The sequence below is a fragment of the Pipra filicauda genome, unplaced genomic scaffold (genome assembly GCF_003945595.2).
Source record: "Pipra filicauda isolate LSUMZ 115617 unplaced genomic scaffold, ASM394559v2 scaffold166_size2123106_pilon, whole genome shotgun sequence".
Taxonomy (NCBI): Eukaryota; Metazoa; Chordata; class Aves; order Passeriformes; family Pipridae; genus Pipra; species Pipra filicauda.
Genome location: NW_024104173.1, coordinates 1,570,203 through 1,592,451, shown reverse-complemented (window position 1 = coordinate 1,592,451; position 22,249 = coordinate 1,570,203). Strand labels below are relative to the sequence as shown.

At 35.1% G+C, this 22,249-nt stretch overlaps 1 long non-coding RNA gene across 3 annotated transcripts in view; it reads right to left on the bottom strand.

Moving 5' to 3' along the window:
* LOC113986974 overlaps nt 1-22,249 on the bottom strand; it is a 279,229-nt gene that overhangs the window by 208,028 nt on the left and 48,952 nt on the right. For all 3 annotated transcript variants that reach the window (XR_005562846.1, XR_005562845.1, XR_003540328.2), the window contains exon 4: nt 10,380-10,435. This is a non-coding gene — a long non-coding RNA (uncharacterized LOC113986974). The remainder of the gene's footprint in view (nt 1-10,379; nt 10,436-22,249) is intronic.

Genomic DNA, 22,249 nt, shown 5'->3' with positions numbered 1-22,249 from the left:
CCACCCATGTGTTTCCATGGCCAGCACGGAGACAGCACACTAGGCGTGGAGAGGAGGCAAGAGAGAGTTTATTGTTGGGGGGGTTACAATTTATAGGGTTTTGGAGGATTCACAGAGTAACCAATTAGAAGTCTCAAGGGGCTTACAGGAACACCCAATCACAGGAAGGGATTAACAAGGTCCAATGAGAACACCTTAGGACATCTTCTCAGGACATTCCTGAGATAACACTACCGTGGGGGGTGTTGAGAAGAAAAAGCATGTGTTTGCAAAGAGACCACAAAAAACCATTTTGAAACATGTTTAAACAACAGTTTTCCCATATAATGCAGGTTTAGTGCCACAGTGCCATGCAGCCACACCATGTCCAATATCTATAATAGAGCCTGTGCCAGAGAGAAGACCTCTGGGAAAGAAGCGTCCAGCCAACAAATTTAGGGAACTTCTACGTTTCAAAGGACATGGGGAAGATTGAGGGCAGTTCAGGAAGTGCAGTTGCCTTTTCTGCTTGAGACAGACTATTTCATCTGATGCTGATTGTAAGTGGCTGTTGATACTGGAGACAGGAGCTGTGATCTGCGCTTGCTGTCCTAGGGGATATTGTTTGAGAAAGAAATATAAGCTTGTATTTCAGCAGTGACTGGTAGGGACTGCTGCCTTTTTTTTATGCAGAGTGCACTTCCGTGTCTTATGTGTCAGTCTTGTTCTTTAGGAAAAATTAGTGACTTCCAGGGTCTATTTGTAGACGGAATAGCTACATTTACAATGAAAGCATAAACTCTGTGAAAAACCAAGGAATGCATACCAGTATTTTTAATGTTCTGACCCAGCAATATCATGAGACTACCATGAAACGGAACCATTCTGACTGGATGCCTAGACATTTGTAAAGTTTTCCATTATGTGAATGGAAGAAAAAAACGTCCTTGGGTAAATGAATCACTGTTAAAAATAGTCACATATAGTGGGAGAGAAGTGTCACTTGGACACCTGCTTTAAATGAATGAGCTTTAATTTCAAGTACCCTAATCATTAGACTAGAATCAAGGTCCCTTTTTCTGTAATCTAATGCAAAGGCTCCTACTTGTATGTTCAGAGTGCCTGAGCTTCAAATGAAAAGGTGATGGGCAAAGACAATCAGAATACATCACCACCCTCTTCAAATGAGAGAGGTGCAAATTCTGTCTTTTGCAAGCAGTAGGAGAGTTAGAATGAAAGTCTAGGGATGACAGTTTTATGAACATCAGTGTACACAAAATTGTGTTGTGTAGGAAAACAGAAGGACTGAGATGTTGGTAGAATGGACCCTAGAAAAAAAAAAATTGGGAATACATACACAGTTTAAAGCATTTCTTGAGCTGAAACCTTAAAGTAATTTAGTGTTGTTCTTTTAATATATAGGTAATACCACTATACCATATTTTTAATAGCTTTTTCAAGCTTTGAAGTGCTTATTATACTGTCAGTTCTGCCTGAAGAAATATTTTTTAGAAAAAGAAAAGGTCACCAAGAAGAATATTACTATGTAAACATTGTTAGGTACAGTCGGAAAGTCATTCAGTGTGCTTCAGACCCTTGTTTACACATCAAAATAGCTCACATTTTCTAGTGTTTGAAAAGGAATCTGGTTCTAATTCATTCAAAGTAGCTTTTTTAATGTTGTTATAATTGCAGAAGAAATCACAGTCCATGAAAAATTCAAAAGAACTGTTTAGAAAGTCAAGAATATAGGAATTCAAAGTTCTTAATGTAGTGCTATTCTTTCTACAAGAAATCAATTTTATTAGTGCTGTGAAGTAGTAAACATCCCTAATAGGGAAAAAAGCAGTAAAACAGAAATCCTCACAAGTCCTCCAAAAGAAAATTATCTTAAAACATGCTTAACCACCCACTATTGGCCTGCATCTCACTTTGGTGTATTATATTTACATGTTTAACTCAGAACTCTAGTCTTAGCAGGTTTCCTATTTTAGAATACTGTTCAGGAAATAAAAGTAAATCAATCTTATGCTCTTAACATGGCAAATGAAAGTTTTTTTTATAATATAGAATGCTCATGCATGTGTGTTTATCTGCATGTCAATGTCTGTGATATCAAATATGCTTTAAATTGGATATGTGAATGATAGAAAGGTGTATTCGCTGTTTTCAGAGGCAGTATGCAACAGTAACAAGTTAACTCCAAAATAATGCATGTACATATATTTAAAACAAAGTTTAACTTTTAAGACTGTACAGGTCAATACATAAGGACTAGATATTCATCTGGTGTAAATTAATGAAGCTCCATTGATTTCCTACATCACATATATTTCCAGACTGGAAAAGAGTTCAGAAACTCTTACTCAGATTGAATTATTGAGTGCACTCTCATTCAAATTCACAAGCCTCAGCCAGAGTAGCACCCCCATTGTGGATAAAAAAAATCTGAACATAAACGCCTTTAGGTCTAAAGGATTTAAACTGTTTTGGATCATTCTGAAGCATTTTTCTTGACTAGGAATGCACAGGAGTATGTGTCTAAATGCTTTTTATTAGATTGTTTTGGGTTTTGCTTGGGGGTTTGTTTGTTTGTTTTAAGCAGACTCAGTATTTGGAATATAGGGTACTGAAATAAAAAGTATTTCTAATTTTACAAGAAATATAAATTCTAGGTTAATGTGATTATTTCAAAATAAAATTTTGCAAAACTTTAATTTCAAAAAACTGCTAATCTTGACAGAGCTGTGTCATTACCTCCTTCCCTATGACTCTGAAGAGAAATCTATCATTTCACAAATATAAAACTGAGGGAACTGAGCCTGAAAAAAGGTATTCAGGAATAAAAATGCTTCTAGGTAATTTGTGACAAGGTTCCAGTGAAAATGTCAATGTTCATCATTCTGCAAATTAATAGCTTGGAATATAGCCACTTGATCTGTGCCTTTTGGGCAAGGCATTTGTCATGAACCACTCTTTTCCTTTAAAATAGAAAAAATAAATTTTCCTGAAAGCATGGTGCTTTTGCCTCTGCACCAATAATATCTAGAAATTCTCCAAATTTATCTTATTACACTAATAACTTCTCAGCCCTTCAAAAAGCCATGTTTTGGTGATTTTTGGTGTTTGTTTTTTTTTTTTTTCCTGCCAGGAAATACAAAGTATATCAATATTAGAAAGCTTTAATTTGCAAGGAAATTCCTGAGACACAAACTGGTTTATTTTCTCTGACAAAAAACCACATCAACCCCAGAAAACAAAACAGAAGAAAAATTATTATCCACTCACTTTATATCTCTACATATGAAAGGTTCCAGCTACGTCATGCTAACCTGAGTTGAAATAACAGCAAATTTTATATTCTGTAGTATTTTGGGGCTGATACAAATGTTATTCAAAGGCATGATGTTTATTTTAAGTCTAGAGAGTTTTAAAAAAACTGTAAGTTTTTGTTAATTTTTGTTCTTCAACAAACTTGCCCTGTTAAGTACAATATCTTTTTTTTTCATCATCATCATTTTAATATATTGGAAAATGAAAAAACAGTCTATAATGTGAAGTAACAAAATTGGAAGAAAATAGTTTTTGTAACGGTATTTCCTTTGTCCTGACTTTTAAAAAGAGAAAAAAGAAAAGTTTCGCCTTTCAGGTCATAAGGTATTTTTTACCTAAACCTTCAAACTTTAATAAATTATTCTTTACTTTGATGATTGCAGAATCTGATTAAATTGTAGAATGTGATTAAATACCTTACTTTAAATAAAACAAATGTGTCACCGTATCACAAACAGTTTGTATAAGCCGCTTCTTGGTAATCTCAGAGACCGCATGTGTGTTTCCCATACATATCAGAATTATCAGAATGGTTTTAGAAGCTTTGATTCCATTAGCATTAATAAGCTTTTTCAACTACATTGATTAGACTTCACTGGTGTAGTAAGACAAGTACTTGCACAAACTGCTGGATGATGCACATGAGCTGAAATGCTAAGTAGAAGCAAATAGCAGACACATAGTAGGCCCATACCTTGTGATAATGGTTACTGATAGCTATATCCCATTCTTTAATAGGATCAACCAGACCTAAATACGGAAGAATCTGAAATAGAAATGGACTCACTAAGTAGAGTAGGACACTGCAGGGAAGGTCAGTGCAAATAGAAGCAGCTAAGGGATGCAGAAGTTCATGAAGCGATTTCTGGGCTCTCCCTCCCAAAGGGTGCTGCTACTGCTCACACAGGTAACTAAGAGAGATGTTTATTCCTAGAGTCTAGCAGTTTCTAACAGCCCCTGGGAGCTAATCCTACTGAAAAGGTGCTTATATCTGCTGTCTTCAGCCAATTCTTAATTTAGAGTTAGGAATTGTCAAGCACCTCTTCAGCTGGCACCAGGGAAAGCATCGCCAGCTGGGAGCACAGCAAACAGAGGCAGTAATTTGTGCAGCAGTTGGGGTGGAAGGTGTCCAAAATCTCTCTTGAGTGTGAGACTGCTCAACACTGGCAATGACGTGCCACAGGGCATGGATCCCAGCAGCAATGGAACCAGCTACCCCAGCACATCAGACACCTCTTGAACTCCCATTAAGCTCTGCAAGGAGGACACAGTCATCCAGCTGGGAGCACGATTCCTTTCTGTGAGCCTTGGGCAGGCAGTGATCGTGGTCTTGCCTCTGGGAGTTTTGCACAGGCTGGGGAGTCATTAAGCATTTCAGGAGAAGGTGAGTGGAAGTTTGCACATGTTGACTTTTAATGGGTCAGTGACAGATATAGAACATCAAACTTCATATCAGACCTAATTTTACTCCCAGTTAACAGTAATTATTTCATACATCTTAGAGTCATACTTTATTACAAGGGGGGAAGGAAGAAAAACAAAGAAAACCTTAACTTTTTCATTGGTCAGATTTTTGTATTTCTTGATAAAGTAGGAAGTTTTATGCAAAAAAATCAAAGAGTGTGGATGAAATTACTATTCTTTGGGCTCGTTATCTATTTCATTGGACATATCTGTCAGATAACCCTAAAATTTTAAATCAGTTAATTCAACCTTATCTTTGCTTTGTTTGTGTACCAATGAGTTATGACAATAACAAATACACCATCTGCTGGAAGCACCAAATAATAAAAACCAGAAAACCAACAAAACCAAAAAAAACCAACACTGAAATGCTTCCTACAGTTTTCCTAGAAGTAAAATAACTTCTGCTGAGACAATTTGTGTCTATATTTTTCTGTCTAGAACGTTTACTAAGATATAAACTTATATGAAAATTTCCTTTCATTTGTTTTAGCTCCATGATCTGAAGGAAGAAAAATAATGAAAAAAAAAGAAAAAAATTTTTGCCTCCTTAGATGAAATAAAAACTTCACCATCTGTGGTAACAGAACATATGAAACAGCTTCTGCCAAAATTAATGAGGCATAGATAGACAAATTGATAGACCTAGGCAACTCATGCCCAAGAATCTTAAGGGATGTAGCAAATTACTGTGATAGTAATACATTGTTTTACTGTCTGAACCATAAATTTGTTATGAAGGACTGAATAGCTGAATTATCTCCAAACCACTGATTTTAATTTTTTAATAACTCAGAAGGAAATTGAGACATTTCAAAGGTTCAGAGGACTAAAAACAATAGCAATGTTTGAATTACAGTGAAGAAAAGACCCAGAGACCATAGGCTGTTTAGGTAGATTTAGTTTAGTTTATCTTTGATAAAATGGCTATCAAACAAAATTTGGAAATAAAAGTTCTGTGCAAAAAAATCAGGCTATTTATTTGGAATCCACTGTTTCCAGATGGAGAGGGACTGCACAGATTTGATACTAGCAGGCTTCTTCTACTCTTGAAATCTGTAATTTGATAAATGCTCTTTTTATCCCTGGCTAGCGGGGCTGCTTTTATTGCCCTTAGCTTTTTCATATATTGTCATAATCACGGATTTTGGAAACCAAAGTGATCATAACCTTCAGGGACATTCTGCTAGACCCAGGAGGGATGGGTTAGTATGATTAAAAAAAAAAAAAAAAGGAAAAGATGAATTAATTTAATTAATTCCTTGAGAATTCATTGTCTTGGAAAAACACTGGAATACAGAAAAGAGATGAAAGAAATCTCAACAGTCATCTATTAAAAAGAAAAAATCATATATTGATACCACTAAATAAAGGAAGGCCATGTACTGATGTCTGGGTATACCTCTCAGCTCCATGGAGGATCATTCACAGTGTTTGAACTTGCTTACTTTTTAGAAGTTGAATTTAGCTTGCTTCTGGGACACATATTGTATATTAACTACTTCTGTGAGATTTTTTTTTCAGATCAGAAACTGGTATAAAGAAAAAATTCCATTGCTTGATTATCAGAGACCTTTTTTATATGGAACTAAACACATGGTATGTATGCTGCTTTCACTGTATGATGACCTGTAAAAGTTTCTGAATATGCAAACCTTCTCAACAAATATCAAACCCACCATCCTTTGGATTTGAAAGAACACTGAAAGGAAGTTATTATGCAACATTTTAAACTTGGTTATTAACATGATTTTTCTGCGTTAGATTATTTAAATATCAGGACTGAAAACAACTTCTTAGCTATATATATATATGTTGTGGACTTTTTTGTTAACATAAGATTTAGAGTGCAAAAAAGGCCTCTTTTGTCCTCTTTTGTCGTTCTGAGGCTTCACCGTTCTATAATACAGTTTAAATATAGGTCATAGATAGGTGATTCCACACAGGACAGCTACTTGTTATTCTAGGTAATGGAAAAAAAAAAAGCATAAAATCAAAGGACATTCCACCACATAATATATACAGATATGCTGAAGCTAAAATCCCTCAGGCAACAGTTGTTTCATTGCTAGAGAAGCATTTTTGTTGTAAAGCAGATGAACATTAAGGGTCATACTGGCCTGGACATATCACCACAATGGTACACCTGTCCTGGGACTTTACAAAGTCAATAGGAAGCCTGTGGCCTGTTGCCAGCAATGGCAATACCAAGATACAGAGCTACAATTCATGCAGATTTCTTCCAAAATCCTTAAAATCAAGTTAGTTCTCCAAACAAAACCTTGAATGTATTGAAGAAACGCTCTTGTTTACTTGTCCCATGTGTTTTTCTATGAATAACAGTACTACTGTAGATTTCAGATCAGTTTTGTGATTATCACTTACTTCCAGGTAATTTATATGTATTTGTCACCTAATTAGTTGATCTACATCTCATGTTTCTGTAGTTATCTATTCTTACCAAAACAGAAAATGCATAGTTTACTTAGTTGAATTATTTATGTTTTTCAAAAATTTTTTCTAATTTTTCAAAATAATTCTTAATCCCAATTTCAGTCCCTCTTATTTGGATACAACTGTTTTCTGAAGCCCAAATTCAGTCATTTTATTCTCTGAAAAAAAATATGTGAACAAAGTGCAATGACCTGTATCATACTGGAGGTCAGATAAGATGATTTAAAACACCTTCAGGGTTTAAAACCAAGGAAATCTCTATAAAATCTATCAAGTTTCAAAAAATATTTCACTGTGGTAAATGACTGTCTGCTAAAGAAACTTGCATGAAGATAATAACTAAATAATGATTGCTTAAAACATTAAATAATGATTGTTTAAAACCTTAACTCCAAATTTCCTTATCTATCACCGGATATTTCAGCTTTGTTGTATTTACACATAGATATATAACATAACAGTTTATGTTATGTCTTATCTCAGAGTTACAATACTTTTGAGATGATTAAATTCTCTCTTGAAGTTCTTAAAGATATGCAGGCTGTTATTTAATACCTAGTGGAACTCACAATAGTGCGTTTTCTAACAGTGCATTATACTGGAAAACAATACATTGAAGTTCTCATTTTATAAGGCAGTGCTACACAAGTAAAGTCAAGTTATCGTGATTAATAGCTGTACCGTATGCAACAAGTACAATAAAGAAGTCTTGCTGGCAAATAGGAAATAATAGTTTGAGAGTTCTCCCTATGCTACCTAACACTGGAACTGCTTTTGCATTTCACCCATGAGTTGGGAAAGAAAAAAATGACTAAACCACACATGACAATGCATCTCTCCTGCTATATTCCTATAACTGCCATCCAAGTAATCTTGACCTCATTTTGTTTCCAGTATTTGACATAATGAACAGTTTAGTTGAAATCTCAACCACAGACCATTAAAAAGCCATAGATAGCAAAACATATGTCTTAGAATACCAAGTACAAGATCCTTCTACAAGATCTTCCTATGGGGTCATTCAGACTGAACACTCAGAAAAGTAGCTGAAAATGTAATGTAAGAAATCCAGAATGTTCAGGGACAATTCATAGTGAGGAAACCAAACAACGGCTTAAAAGTACAGACAGGAAGCATATAGCATAAAGTAAGATTTTAGCATTTAATTTTACATTTAGCTAAAACAATAAATAAGAACTGCTCAAATCACTTTAATTGCGAGAAAGAGGATAAAAATACAGGAAACCTAGAAAAAAAAGCATTACAAAATACTACTGAAAAGAAATATGCCTCTATGATACCACTTTTTCCTTTCTCTCTCACCACCTTTCTTTTAAAACATATTTATTAATAGAACCATAAAACAGTTAGAAGGGACCTTGAAGGACCATCTGGTCCAACTTTTTTTTTGTGGGAAAGGGAGCCTAAACAAGAGTATCTAACACCCTGTCTTGAAAACCTCCAGAGATAGGGACTCTAGGATATCGCTGGGGAGGTTCTAAGGACTGATTGTTCTCACTGTAAAAAATTTCTTTCTTATATCTAGATGAAATGAGCTTCAGTGAATATGGTTGTAGCCATGCTTCCTCTGCTGCCAACAGCTATACGTGGCTGCCACTACTTTCTACATCAATGAAGCAAAAAAATAACTCCTGTAGATGTTTTCCTTTCTGTAAGAATTTTCTGCAAGCCAGGCGGAAAAGATAGGGTGTAAACTAAACATATCCAGTTATAATTTATCTTGTTTTATGTGTTCAAAAATATAAGAAAGCCAAATGAGCTAAATGCTGAACTCATTTACAATTACATCTCAGTGGGTACTGAATCTGGTCCATAGTGCGTAAACACTGGATAAAGTGAGAGAACACAAATTAATAAATAGTACACTGCTTAAAGCATCAGAAAACAGTCCTTCCTGAAGACTAATTACAAATTAAAAGATGCCTATCAAATTACCCATGCTTCAGGCAAGCGGAAAATGGAATGGATTATAAATAAAGGAATTAATACTACAGCTTCTTCTCACTTTTTCATTTTAAAGCACTAATCACAAATATTATTCTGAAGATATGAAAACAAAACTATTGCTGCTTTATTGTCCCTCTGCACCAGGGAGCAGATAGAGCATAACAGTACTTGCTTACATAACAGAAAATGTTTCTCTTGAATTGTCTCATGTAGCATTAATTTAGTAGCATATACAACTTGTTTTTGAATGATGTTTAATGGAGTTTGGAGTTGCCTGGAGTTTTTTTATAAAACTATGGAAATATAGAGCTGAAACAGCCTGGTATTACCCTATCTCAGGAACTGGAGTGTTAGCTGAGCCTCTTTAAATTAAATTGTCATCTGCAGCATTGTTTGCTGTCCCCTTTTCCAACTATCTTTTGAAAATTGTTAAGGAAATACTTTACTAGTAATTTTTCCCTAATATTTAATAGTTTGGTGAAAATTAGTAATTTTTTCTAGATAAACATAAAGGTTGACTCTCTAATAGTCTTAAGTATTTTGAAGACTGGGATCAATCTTTTCTACTTAAGGGTAAAAAAATAAAATTTTTTCACTCTTTGGTAGTTCTAGATGTTCTCTGGGATCCTGCAGTTGATCCATAATGATTAATGAAATGTAAAGCTGGAAACAGAAAGCCATACTCCACCCATAGACTTAGCAGTGCTGAGTAAGTGAATGGTTTATTGTCTTTGATCTTTGTATTGCAGCATAGTATTTTCTTCTTTCTTCTTTTTTTTTTTTTAATGACATTAAAAAGGTTATTTACTATTACTTGAATAATCTTTTGCAATAGCAGTTACTTGATACCTTCAGAAAATGTATTTAAAAATTCCACCTAATCTTTTAAAAATTCATCTTTATTTCAATAATTTTACGTTCATTGAGGTGGCTATAATAAAAACTGTCCTTCTAGGAGACATACAGAAAATCTTTGTTTCCCACAGAGTACCTCCAAATCATAAGTTGACAGAAGGGAAGTAGAAATAAATAAATAGAGGAATGTTTTGAAAGTTATTAAAAACAGCAGCAGAAACAGGTGTTATGTTAAGAATTATGTTAAGAAATATTTTCAGTGTTTAGCTTCTGCAAAGAGTGTGCCATTCTAGCTAGAGCTGTGCAAATAAAAAAGCTTTCCTCACCACAAAAGGAGCAATAGCTGTGTAGATTCATTTTCACATTCTACATGCTGCAATATCTGCAAGAAAAAGACGGTGAAATATTATTTTAGGCAAGTGAGAATCATCCCACTGTAACCCCCATTAAAATCAGTTATTTTTTTTTCCCAGAAGACAGAGAGTTCAATCAACCGTTGTAGTTTAAACACAATCCACATTATGTGTTGCCTCTACCTATGTAATAAAAATGTAGTAAAAGTGCTAAGGGCAGTAGGCATCTGTTAGAAGAATGAGCTATATAAGTGTACACATGTCATGCCACCAGCCAGAGAAAGAAAATATTTGAAGTAACTGTAGATCCTTTAGGGACAATGGACCTGATTATCTACTACCTCAAAACTTAAAGAAATGTTACTGACAATGAAAGATGCTTCTGTTCAGATGGGATAGAATTTTATGGCTGCTCAGTGGATAGCAAAGAGGCAAAGAAAAATGTATAAATATATTATTGAGGAGATACTGCACAGAGAAACCAAGAAATATTTAATCTTAAAACACACAGTTGATCTTTAGTTTTCCAGGGATATTTTTTGTCTGTGTTCTCCCCAGCTCTCCCCCAAAAACTGGCACTTTCTGATTTCAGGAGTAAAGCTGTAAGTAGTTGCAATCTGTCCTACTGAGCAGTTTTCACTGTCACAGTTAAATGTGAAATTTATGTAATTTTAGATATTCTGGCATTGGAATGTGCCCACAGCTCTGCTTGTAATCAGTGGGAAGAGAGGTATTCTTAATGCTATTTACCAGATAACATAATAGACTTAATGCAATTAAAACAAAATATTCTATGAAGTTTCAGCTTTTTCTTTCCCCACTAATTGAAGCGGAAACCTAGAGAACCAACATGGATTAAGCAATGAGTTTTTAGAGAAATAGAGTTAAATTTGTGTCATTGTAAATTGCTAATTTTTTTTGCACTCACTTAAATATAAGTACAGAAGGATCTTGGATGTGGATATGTGAGTGGCTCCTAGCAGCACAGATGCACAAAACCCCTAACATCTTGATTTTCTATTTGTTCAAGTCCAGTCTTTAAAACCTCCCTAATCTCCTTGCTTTTCTCCTTTTCTAGTCTACACTAATCTATGTAAAGGGGTTATGTTTCTGTTGACACTTCTAAGCTTTAATAGCAGCAGAAATATATATTGGTGTAGTGTAAAGGATAGGATTTTTTTTCGTGTTGATATGTTATTATGCCAAATGCAATGTAAATTTCTCTAAAGATGAGGGGCACTGTGTGCTAAATGGAAATTTCCCTCAAATTGTTTCTTTACTCAAATTCAGAAGATGACTATGCTTGGCTTCAAATTTCCTTAATATAAATGCCTATTCACAGTAACAGGACTAAACAACAAAATATGAATTGCTCTTAAGTCAAAAATTATTAACTACTTCAAAACAAACATGGCACTATCCCATGCCTTAAATGATCCACGCCTATAAAGCACCAGTGCTTTCTCATTTCAAAACTACTAAATCGAAAATTAATCCTAAAGAAGGTGAGCCAAATCTTCAACCTATGGAAAGTGGTAGTTTCATTGAAGGCAACACAGAGCAGCAGTATTTTAAACTTCTGAAGATCTTATGCCAATTGTAATTTATCGCCACCACATAGGTGTATCATGTTTACTGCAGTTACAAACCCTTGTTAATTTCAGTTGCAGTTTTGTGTACAAAACATAATCTTAAATGCAACATTCTTCAATTCTCTCTTTGTTAGTAGGTAACCTACTAAAACTCCCAGTATTTAAATTTCCAAATTCTGATAGGGATTATCATTCTGATAAGCATATTCATTTTGCCTTCCTGCAATGCTTTGCTTAGGTGAGGTGTAGATGCTACCATATAACTTCACTTTTTGGTAATCAGTTTTCCTAAATTCATTGAGCTTTGTATAGGCAACCCTAAGTAATTAAAATAAAGGGCATCACACTGCAAGTCATATACCTCAAAACTAGACCACTAGAAACCTAGTCAATGCCACCAGCCAAAAAGTGGCTGGAGCCTAAATCAAATGCAGGGTGGTCTTCTGTATATTGGCAAAATATTATGTCTACCTTTTAAAAACTAATCATAAAATATAGCTTCTTTAAGAATTAATATACAACTATGAAGATAAACAGTAGGAGAAAGTAGGACCTATCACTCTCATTTTTAGTTCAAGTCAAACAGGAAGGTTTTTATTGATTTGTTAATGACACATGATTAACCAGTACTCAGGAACCATGTGTTCAGGATCAATAGCAACAAAACAGATGAAGCATAGCACTGGACACCAGTCAAACTAAATAACATCAATAACCTTCTAAACGCCCTTTTCAAGAAGCTCTAACCTCCTTCTACACACATACACACATACACACTCAGTTACAAGTTCAGCTCCCTTGCCCAGCTTGTGGGTTGCCACCCCTGTGGAGACATGACTGCCCCAGCCTTGTGTAACCCCCTTGCTCACAATATCCCAATTCACCCGCACCCCAAGGAACGTGGTCCCATGCATGCTGCCCCCACACTACCAGACCACTGCTGGGTGCAGGCTCCTCCTGGCACCTGAAAGGGACCAGGTTCACACCTCACTAGACTGCATAATTATTGTGTCGGATTAACCATCTTGTCTGTGTGTGTGTCGGGGAACGGGTCATGGTCAGGCCTGCAGGCCTGCAGAGTCGGGAGGACATGGCCTGCAGCCAACATGTCAGCCTGGAGCGCACATGGCAGCACGGAGAGCCATGTGGCTGGGCTGTCAGTCTAAAGACCCACTAGGTAGCCCACCCACACCATGGCCCCTGAAGCCTCTGATTGGCTATGGCACTCCTCACTTTGGCTGGGAGGGCACTGAGTGCTCAGTGAACCAGGTGTCCCACCTTTGGAGAGTGGCCACAGTAGTCAAATCATAAATAGAGGTGCATAGGGCCTCCGTCTTGTCCTGCCTTCTCCCCTGGAACCTGCCAACCTTATTCAAACCTCTTTCTTTACTTCTTTCTTCTCTTAACCTCTTTCTTTCTTTCTTCTTTCTATAATCTCTTATGAATAAGTAAACTAATGGGTGGTGTTTCACTAATGTGTGGTATTGGTGGTTTTGGGTGATTTAGTGTAATGGCTCTCTTTGGTTATTTGTTACTCTTGTAAAACCCTTTTGCAAAAACACCTATTTTCTCACTAAATTAAAAGAAATTATCTTGGGAAAAAGTGTGTAGCTTTTTCTCTTTAGGTGATTCAAAGTATCAGGGAACTAAGATTACGCAAAATTTCACTTGGGCAAACCATTGGGAGTCTTAAATAAAAATAAAACGCCCGGGCAAGTGTGTGGCTTTGGGCCTGGAGCTTTACAGCATCCCACAGAGAGGTTGCACCACCCAGACTGGGCAGGGCAGGTGTGCCTTGGGGACACTGACATCAGAGACCACTCCCCTGTGATGGCTACTGCTTCCTCTAGCTGCCTGTCCCATATTCACAGATGTATATGCTTTCTTTATACTTCTTTTTTCAAACTGACTGATTCTTTGCACTATAATTTTTTTTTTAATTTCCCTTGTTAGTTTAATCCCACTGATGGTCATCTTTCTCTTCAGGACTACCAGTTTTGGGCAAATGCCCTCTCAGAGAATTTTGGGCATCCCTTTCTCACATACTGTTTTCACTTCCATTCTCTTTACCAGCTGATGTTATCCAGACTCTGTTACTAAGAAAGAGATGGGCAGGGAACCCCTGCCTTTTTTTTTTTTTTTTTCATACTTAATATCTGTTGCATATATTTTTTTCTTTCTTTTAATTAGTGTATTTCATAGCTTTTTACCTTAGAGATTTTTGCTTCATACAAGCTTATATTACAATATATTTAATTTCACACACACACAGAGTTTTTATTTGTTTAAAATGTCATGTTATCAATAAATGTGCCACATTTTCTCTGTTTTGCCATGGCTCAGAGATTGTTGCAGACATGATTGAGAAAGGTAGATATATATCTAAAGATGATGATTTCTCATAACCCATCTGGATCCAAAAGTATAAGACAAGATAAATCTAAGGAAAAAAATACCTGAATATCAAGGGAATCTCTTGAGCCTTCTAGGGATGGCACACAATCTCAAGCTATAGCAGCCAGAAATTTATATGTGCTATAAATTTTGAGTACATAGCTCCAACCCCTTATAGGATGAAAATGTTACATTCTGATACTTTGGTTATTAATTGTGTGTGATATTAAAATCTGAAGAAAAATTCTTGTTTTATCTGTTTCATACATATATATTTTATATACAAAAGATTGCAGTTTCTAGCATAACTATATAATCTACATCTACACATATTTTCTGTTGCATTTTGTGGTCTACTAATACCTTTACCTTTGTGTCATTTTAGTTCCACCAGTGAATGGTTTTCCTGTAGTGGTGAAAAGTCACATCGACAGACTGACAGATTAATGGAGAGAAAGTATCCTTATGAGTATCTAGACTAGCTTGCTGCTTAACACAGGCTGCACAGAATTGCACACAATAACCGATCTGTGGAGCACTTCTGTATCAGCTGTGACACATTTTAGAAAATGTCCAGTCTTGATTTGAAGAATCAGGTGGTGATTACAGATTGTTGCCGACAAGATCTATAAAACCACGAATCTTTTCCTCTGAAGACTTTCCTGTTACTTGTGTTTTATTGCCTACACAATGCAAAAACAAATTTATAGAAAATTTGTATCCTAAATATTATTACAAGAAAAAACTATCTAGGTAATTCTAGGAAAAAAAAAATCTGCACCATATTTTGACACTTCTCAATGTATTTAGAAAGGAAGATGATAGTCACTTTGGAAGTACCTATGATTGAAATAAGTGATAGAGAAAATTAGGTCCATATTCAAAGGCAAAGTCCTAAAACCTAAAGTCCTAAAGACCTACTGGAAGGTACACTATTTCTGCTACTTGTACATGCAAACATATGTGACAAAATTACACTCAAAGACTGTGATGGATTGACCCTGACTGGACACCAGTTGCCCACCAAAGCCACTCTATCATTCCCCTCGTCAGCTAGACAGGGTAGAAAAAAAATATAACAAAAGGTTTGTGGGTTGAGATAAGCACAGGGAGAGGTCACTCACCAATTACTATCATGGACAAAACAGACTTGACTTGAGGAAAATTAATTTAACTTATTACAAATCAAATCAGAGTCCAACCAGGGTCAACTCACCACAACATCTCCTCTAAAATATGGTTTTGGCAGTGCTGTAAGGTAAACTGACAAGCTTTCCAACTGAGAGTGGCGTGTTAATCTGTTGCACTACTCACAGCACACACAAGATATTGGCAGAGTGTATTTTACCAGCTTTTGTTAGGTTGCACATTAAAATGGTTTTTAGCATGTGTAATGGTATGTTATTTCTTGATTATTAGCTTAGGTGCTAATGGTGTTGCATTTGGTGCTGCCGGTAAAGTCTTTCAGATTTGAGAGCCTTAGAGCACCAATTCTTGCAATTTTACAGAAACATTTGAAATAAAGCACAGAATAAAGTACCTTTTAAGAATTACTTATAAGATGTGAATAATAACAAAAAAAATCACACAGAGGGCAAGACCATCTTTCCACAATATATATTTATATAGTACAGTATGTTACTGTCTTGCTGAGCTGTTGTTGTCAGCAACAGTTTTACTCTTGACAAAAATGCGTATGGTGATATTCCTAGTGGATTATTTGCCACGAGCATTCATTTTCACTTTTTCTTTTCTCCTTTTTTTGTGTCTGACAAACTGAAAATTTGTGAGAAATATATTGAAGGACAAGTACGATCTAGGAGTTACAACATGGAACTGTAAAAGCTGAGTACTTGTTTCTTTTCTCTTGGTGATGTTCAGATAGTTTCTCCTAATCTAGTGTGTGTCATCGTAGCCTATGTACAAAATTAGGATAATAGTATTTATCATTTGCATGGATTGCTATCAAGTTGTAATTAGCTTGTACAGTTATGCATTCTGAGAAAGAAGAAGCTGCTGCAGTATGAAACTTGGTTTAATGATGTGTGTTAATTCTAATAAGTTATAGTTCAGCAGTATACAATTTAGTAAACTAGATGACTTAAAAAAAAAAACCCTGCCAACAACAAAAAACCCCTCACCAAGATCTCGATTAACTTGAAACATCAAACTTGAGGTCTAACTTCATCCTATATTTTTAAAACATTTGGAACTTGTTACTTCCTAGGTATGATCTTTTAAAACTATAGTTACATAACTTATGGTTATATAGAAAACTTTGGTTTTCTCTCTATAATGGACATACAGAACCGTGTGCTCTAAAATACAAAAGGGCTTTGAAAGACCTCAGAAATAAAGATGTTTCTTAGGCTGCTTTGACTTTTGGAAAGAGTGTTCCACAGTAATATGTGACCAGCCTTACACTCCCTCGTGTCTTAGAAGGACAACTGATTTTGTTATTTGAGTTTGTACAGGATTTACAGACTAATTCCTTTAAAAGATCTGAGAAATTAAATTGTGAATTTTAACACCATCTTCAAAGACATATGGTATCACTTCCTCTGTCTCTAATTTATCTACAGATATCTAGTCAAGGCCTTAAATTTGCTGTGAGGAGATCCAGGTATTATCCCATTTATTTAGTTACTATATGTTTACATATTTCACAAAAACTCAAGTCGGTTCAATTTCTTTGGTGTTCATGATATTTCTGAGAAGCTATTGATGGTGTGCTCTTAAATTCAGTTAGTAATGTTGTAATAAATCAATATAATCTTTGAAAAAATTTTTACGTTTCTCATCAAAGACAGTACTACATTTGGATACATCTGTATTAGTCATATACTACAGAACTCGATGATCTTTTAGTCATTTTCCAATGTTAGTGATTCTGTGATTCTATAAGAGGGAAAATTCTGCAATACCTAATTAATGAGAGCTCTTTTGCTGATATGTATCAGACAGGCTCAAGAAATAAAAGCAGCTATTGACCTTCTTTTTGCTTTCTGTTCTCCGTCCAAAAAGGCAAGTGCTGCAACACAGAACAACTTTGCTCATGACCATTTCTGTAACCTTTGCTAAGGAACAAAATTCCCACCTGCTTTTCATTTATATTTGTATCCCTTTGTTTTAGTATAACTACTTGAGTGTACATTATTACTACCATGCGCTCAATTTATGCCTGAAGTGCCCAGAAACAATGGTTCCACAAATCAAGCATAAGCAGGCTCCGTCTCTGGCTGCTGTTCTACTCTGATACATTCGAAGTGATTAACACCACCTGTGGCACTCCTAATGCACAGCAGCAGACAATTATATCCCTTGGATACCCATTACGGGTAATTATTCCCATGACAGACTATTAGATATGGATTGTGAATGTCTCAGCTGTAAACTTTTTTGCAATTTTATTTAAATTCTGATATTACCATTGAGAGGCATATTTGGAGAACAAATCAGTGGTATATTAATGGTGTGCTTGCAACAAGCAAAAGATTAATTTTTATTTCTGGAGTTGTAGTCAGATTTATTATTTAAATATGTGATTAAAGGAGATTTTACATGTTTGCCATTACAAGATTATTTTATTTCGTTCCTTTAGTGCAGAACAATAGCAGATCCTGCTGATAAAGCAACACTAGAGACAGTTAGAAACTAATTGTTTTTATTTTAAAGACTGTTTACTCTTCTTAACACATCTTTTTTTCTTTTTCCTCCTGAATATACACGTCTGATCCCTTTTATGTGTGTGGGGGAATTATCAGTATGAAAAAAAGTTTAATTCAAGGATAAGAATGAATAAAACTTTCCTGGTGTTGTAGCTTTAATTTTAAAGATCCACTTTTTTTTTTTTAATGAAATAACAGGCTTTGTCACACTTAATCATAATCTCTTTGATTTCCTATCACAGAAAATATGGTCTTATGTGGAAAATAAGCACACTCTGAATCTGAATTGAGAACTTAGTTTAAGGCAGAAACAAGTGTACTGAAATCGATGAAAATAAAATAATAAATGTAAATTTAAGTTAATGAAAAAATGGTTCTTCTTTATATATTCATTTTCAAAGTGTCCATTTATATAAAACTGCTAATATTGGGTTAAAAGAGAGAAGGGGACAAAGGAAAAAATCAATTTTTTTTATTATATTAAAAATGGAACAAAATATGGTTTTCAATATATTAGAATAAAAAAAAAGTAAAATTAAAAGGAAACATGTTTAAATATGATGTGATTTTTTTCAGTCATGGTTTCATTAATAAGGCTGAGTTCAGGTTGAACTTCCTGTATTAACTTAAACTCTGATAAATATGAAGAAAACGCTTTCTGTGATGCCCCCATCAGGATCCTCCCTCTAACCCCAGGCCATATCTATAAGTAAAAACCTTAGCTACTAATTATAGTTGATCCTACTTTGGGGACAGTGGAATAGACTAGGTCAGCTGATAAGAACTCCATGCTTCTTTCTTGTGATTTATTGAACTTTTAAAATCCTGGAGGCATTTCACAAGTGTTGTTGAAATGTGCAATATGACAGGTAAGCTACAACTGCCCTTAGTGCAAGCTCATGCTCAGCATTATGTTCTGGTAAAACCGACCTGACTTCTGTAATATCAAAGAGAGATTAGGTTAGCATAATGCAGAAGAAACAGAACAAAGCCAGTCCTTGTTACTGTGGGCTAAATGGCACGACAAATGGAATCTGACTCTGTTGCACGTACAGTCTGACTTTATCACAATTTGTCACATGCTGGTGGATCTCTCAGAGACACTGCAGTGATAGAAGTAAATGGGATTTGTACAGGGTCTGTGTGTGCTATAGGCTTATACTGTGTATCAAATAGTGTGGAAATTTCAATCAAAGCTATGACATCTTGCAGCCAACAATGTGGACATGAACAGCTCTCTCAAACAATTCTTCCTGATGTTATATTTTTCAGTTAGCAGAAACACACTATAGCTTCCATAAAGACTAACTGGTGCAATGCCATAAATTAAGAGTTGGAAACAGCATTATTTTGAAGCTCTGTAATTATTGCTCAGTTCCTCTAAGCAGAACTCAATTCCTTATCCTCCTTGGACAGGTAAACTAGGCGATGGGAAATATTTATGAAGTTATCTGCCATACCTGAGAACTATCCTCAGGTCACTCTCAGGTCAGAGGAACATTTTTAAATAACAAAACAACACCAAATTTCATGGGACAGATTACCCTTAGGAATTCACTGTAACTATACAAATATGAAAATAAACATGCTCAATAGGCAATTTATCGAAACACGTAGATCTTTAGGTGTTTGAAGATGACAGTTCAGTACAGTTCTCTACAGAAATACAACCATATTTCTAGGCAATCAGTGAGAAATTTATATCTAAGTATCTTTCATGAACTAAGCTCTTGTCTGTATCTACTGAAATTAATACAATAGCTAACAAAAGTCTCTTGGTAGCTAAGCCAGAAATCAAACGTATGTTAAGAGAAGTAGTGATTAAGGATCTTTGCTGATAACATGTATAATTTCTTTGCCACATTGAAGGAGTAAAACCAGTAGCTTGCAAGGCTGTACAACAGCTTTTAAAAACATGAACAAACATGTATATTCAACATATGTGGTGAATGTGAAGGATTTCATCTGAAAACTGGTTTATCCTGTTCTTCTCCAGTGAGAACACACCAATTAAAGTGAACAGCTAAAACCAGCTAAACAGTTAAAATAATAATGTTCCTTCAGTAGTGAAAAAGCAGTGAAAGTTATCTGTGACTAGGTAAATTAAAAGTGGAAATGATTCTATACCCTTGATATTACTTCAAGAAGCACACATCACAGATCTAAATTCTATCACTAAAATTCCCTGAAACTACTCACACTGCAAGGGATAAGGGGGAGACAAAGCAGGGGGATAAGAAAAAAAAACTACACCCTTTCCAGTATGAGTTGCTTGTAGTAACTTGACTTTATAACCCAGGTTTCACAGTTTAATGTAAAGGACTTTGCTGAGTTTGTGAGAAAGGCAAAGCAATACCCTTTCTCTTTATTTTGGCTCAGATATAAAGTTTCAGTACGGCCTGTTGAAGTCAGTCAGACTCACAGCAAGAGTTTGGGCACTAGTACTTACTGACTGCTTTTGATTTTCTCACTTCATCCATCACAGGTCAGTTGCTAAATCCTGGCAGTTTATAAGAGCACATTAGGTGTGGAAAGCATTTACAGAATACTTAATGGCCACATGCTAAAGATTTTAAAGTTCAACCACACCATCAGAACAATCTGCTGAAGAGCAGTCCTCTTAAAGTAATCTGGAAATTAACATTAAAGTCCAAGGGCACTCTCTTCTACACGCATATCAAAGGTAGTACAGAAGGCTCAATGCTTACTGCTCAAGCACTGATAGGCAGTCCATGGCTTCACTGGCTTTGCTCACTGTGAAAACTTATTTCTTATACCTAACTGTATAAAGATTCTCTTTTATGTCTCTCCTAAAAAACAAAATCTTGCATTAATTTAGTGGTCTGAGGTTCTTGATCTGTTAATGAAAGACTGCTTTGCTGAAAAAACACATTTTTAAGCAGTGAAAAAAACTTGTGGAGCATGTGTTAAATGTCTTCAGAGTTGTTAGAAGCAGTGCAGGCTCCCTTTCACACTCTTTATTCTATTACTGACAAAAGGTCTTGTAGACTTCAACTCCTTTCCAACTGTGTTTATAAAAGAAAGAAACAATGCCATCTGTCAATCATTTTCTCCATAGGTTGAAATCACTCTCTCTTATGAGCAGTATGTCTGCAAATAGACCTGCGGAGAGTATTTCTTTCATGGCAGTTACTAAGAAGAAACTACCTAGTAGCTTGGGACTGATGTTATTGTCATTTTATTTGTATTCAGACCACTGGGTGCCCAAAGCAAGTTTTACCACAGTACCAATAAAGAATTGAAGAGATATTCGCATATTTCAAAACTTTCAGGCAGCGTTTAGCACTACTAACACTAAAAATATTTGTGATGGCTTTATTTTATCAGTGTAATTGCAAAATGAAATTTTAAAACTTGGAAGAATTTAGAAAATAAAGAATAATATATTTATATGAAAAGAAATGGGATTTTACACATTTCTCTTTTCAAGAAAAGTAGTTAAAGCACAATTTTTACTTTTCATTATTAACTTCCTCATATCAAACAACATTTCAGTACTTTTAGCATTCATAATGTTTCTAATTATGATATACTGCTTTTCAATGTACCAATTTACTAAACTATAAAATGGTGCTTAAATGTGAATTGTGCTTCATATATATTAAAAATGAAATAGCATTTACTGTAATCCTGTTTGGACAACAATGTCTACTGAGCATTATAGTGCTTCAGAAGATTCCACTGAAAAACCTGCTTCAAAATTTTCAGATGACAAACTTTTTAATAAATTTCAAGCTTGTAAAAGTTAAAATATTCATAACAATTCAAACGAAATCAGGATTAAGTGGTGATCTGAATCCTTCTCAAATATCTTTTTTCCTCCTTTCTATTACCTGAAATGTTTATTAAGTTCTAGGAAAAACCATCCCATAGCAATGCAGTGATAATACACTTTACAATGCATGCTGAAATTTATTAAAATAATATCTTTTTTGGCAAACTTTTGTGCTACATATTGCTTTTTAATGTGTCCTATAAAATAAAAGAAGTGGAATCCGACAACCAGAAAATAAAAGTTGGAAAGTCCTGCAAGGGCATCTGATCTATCATCTAGAAGTTTCAGTGTTGCACATTTTGAATTTCAATGGGCTTTATATCCAATGAGTGCCTTTGAGGATTAGGATCTACATATTTTGCAATTTTCAATAGAAGACTGGATTAAAATGCA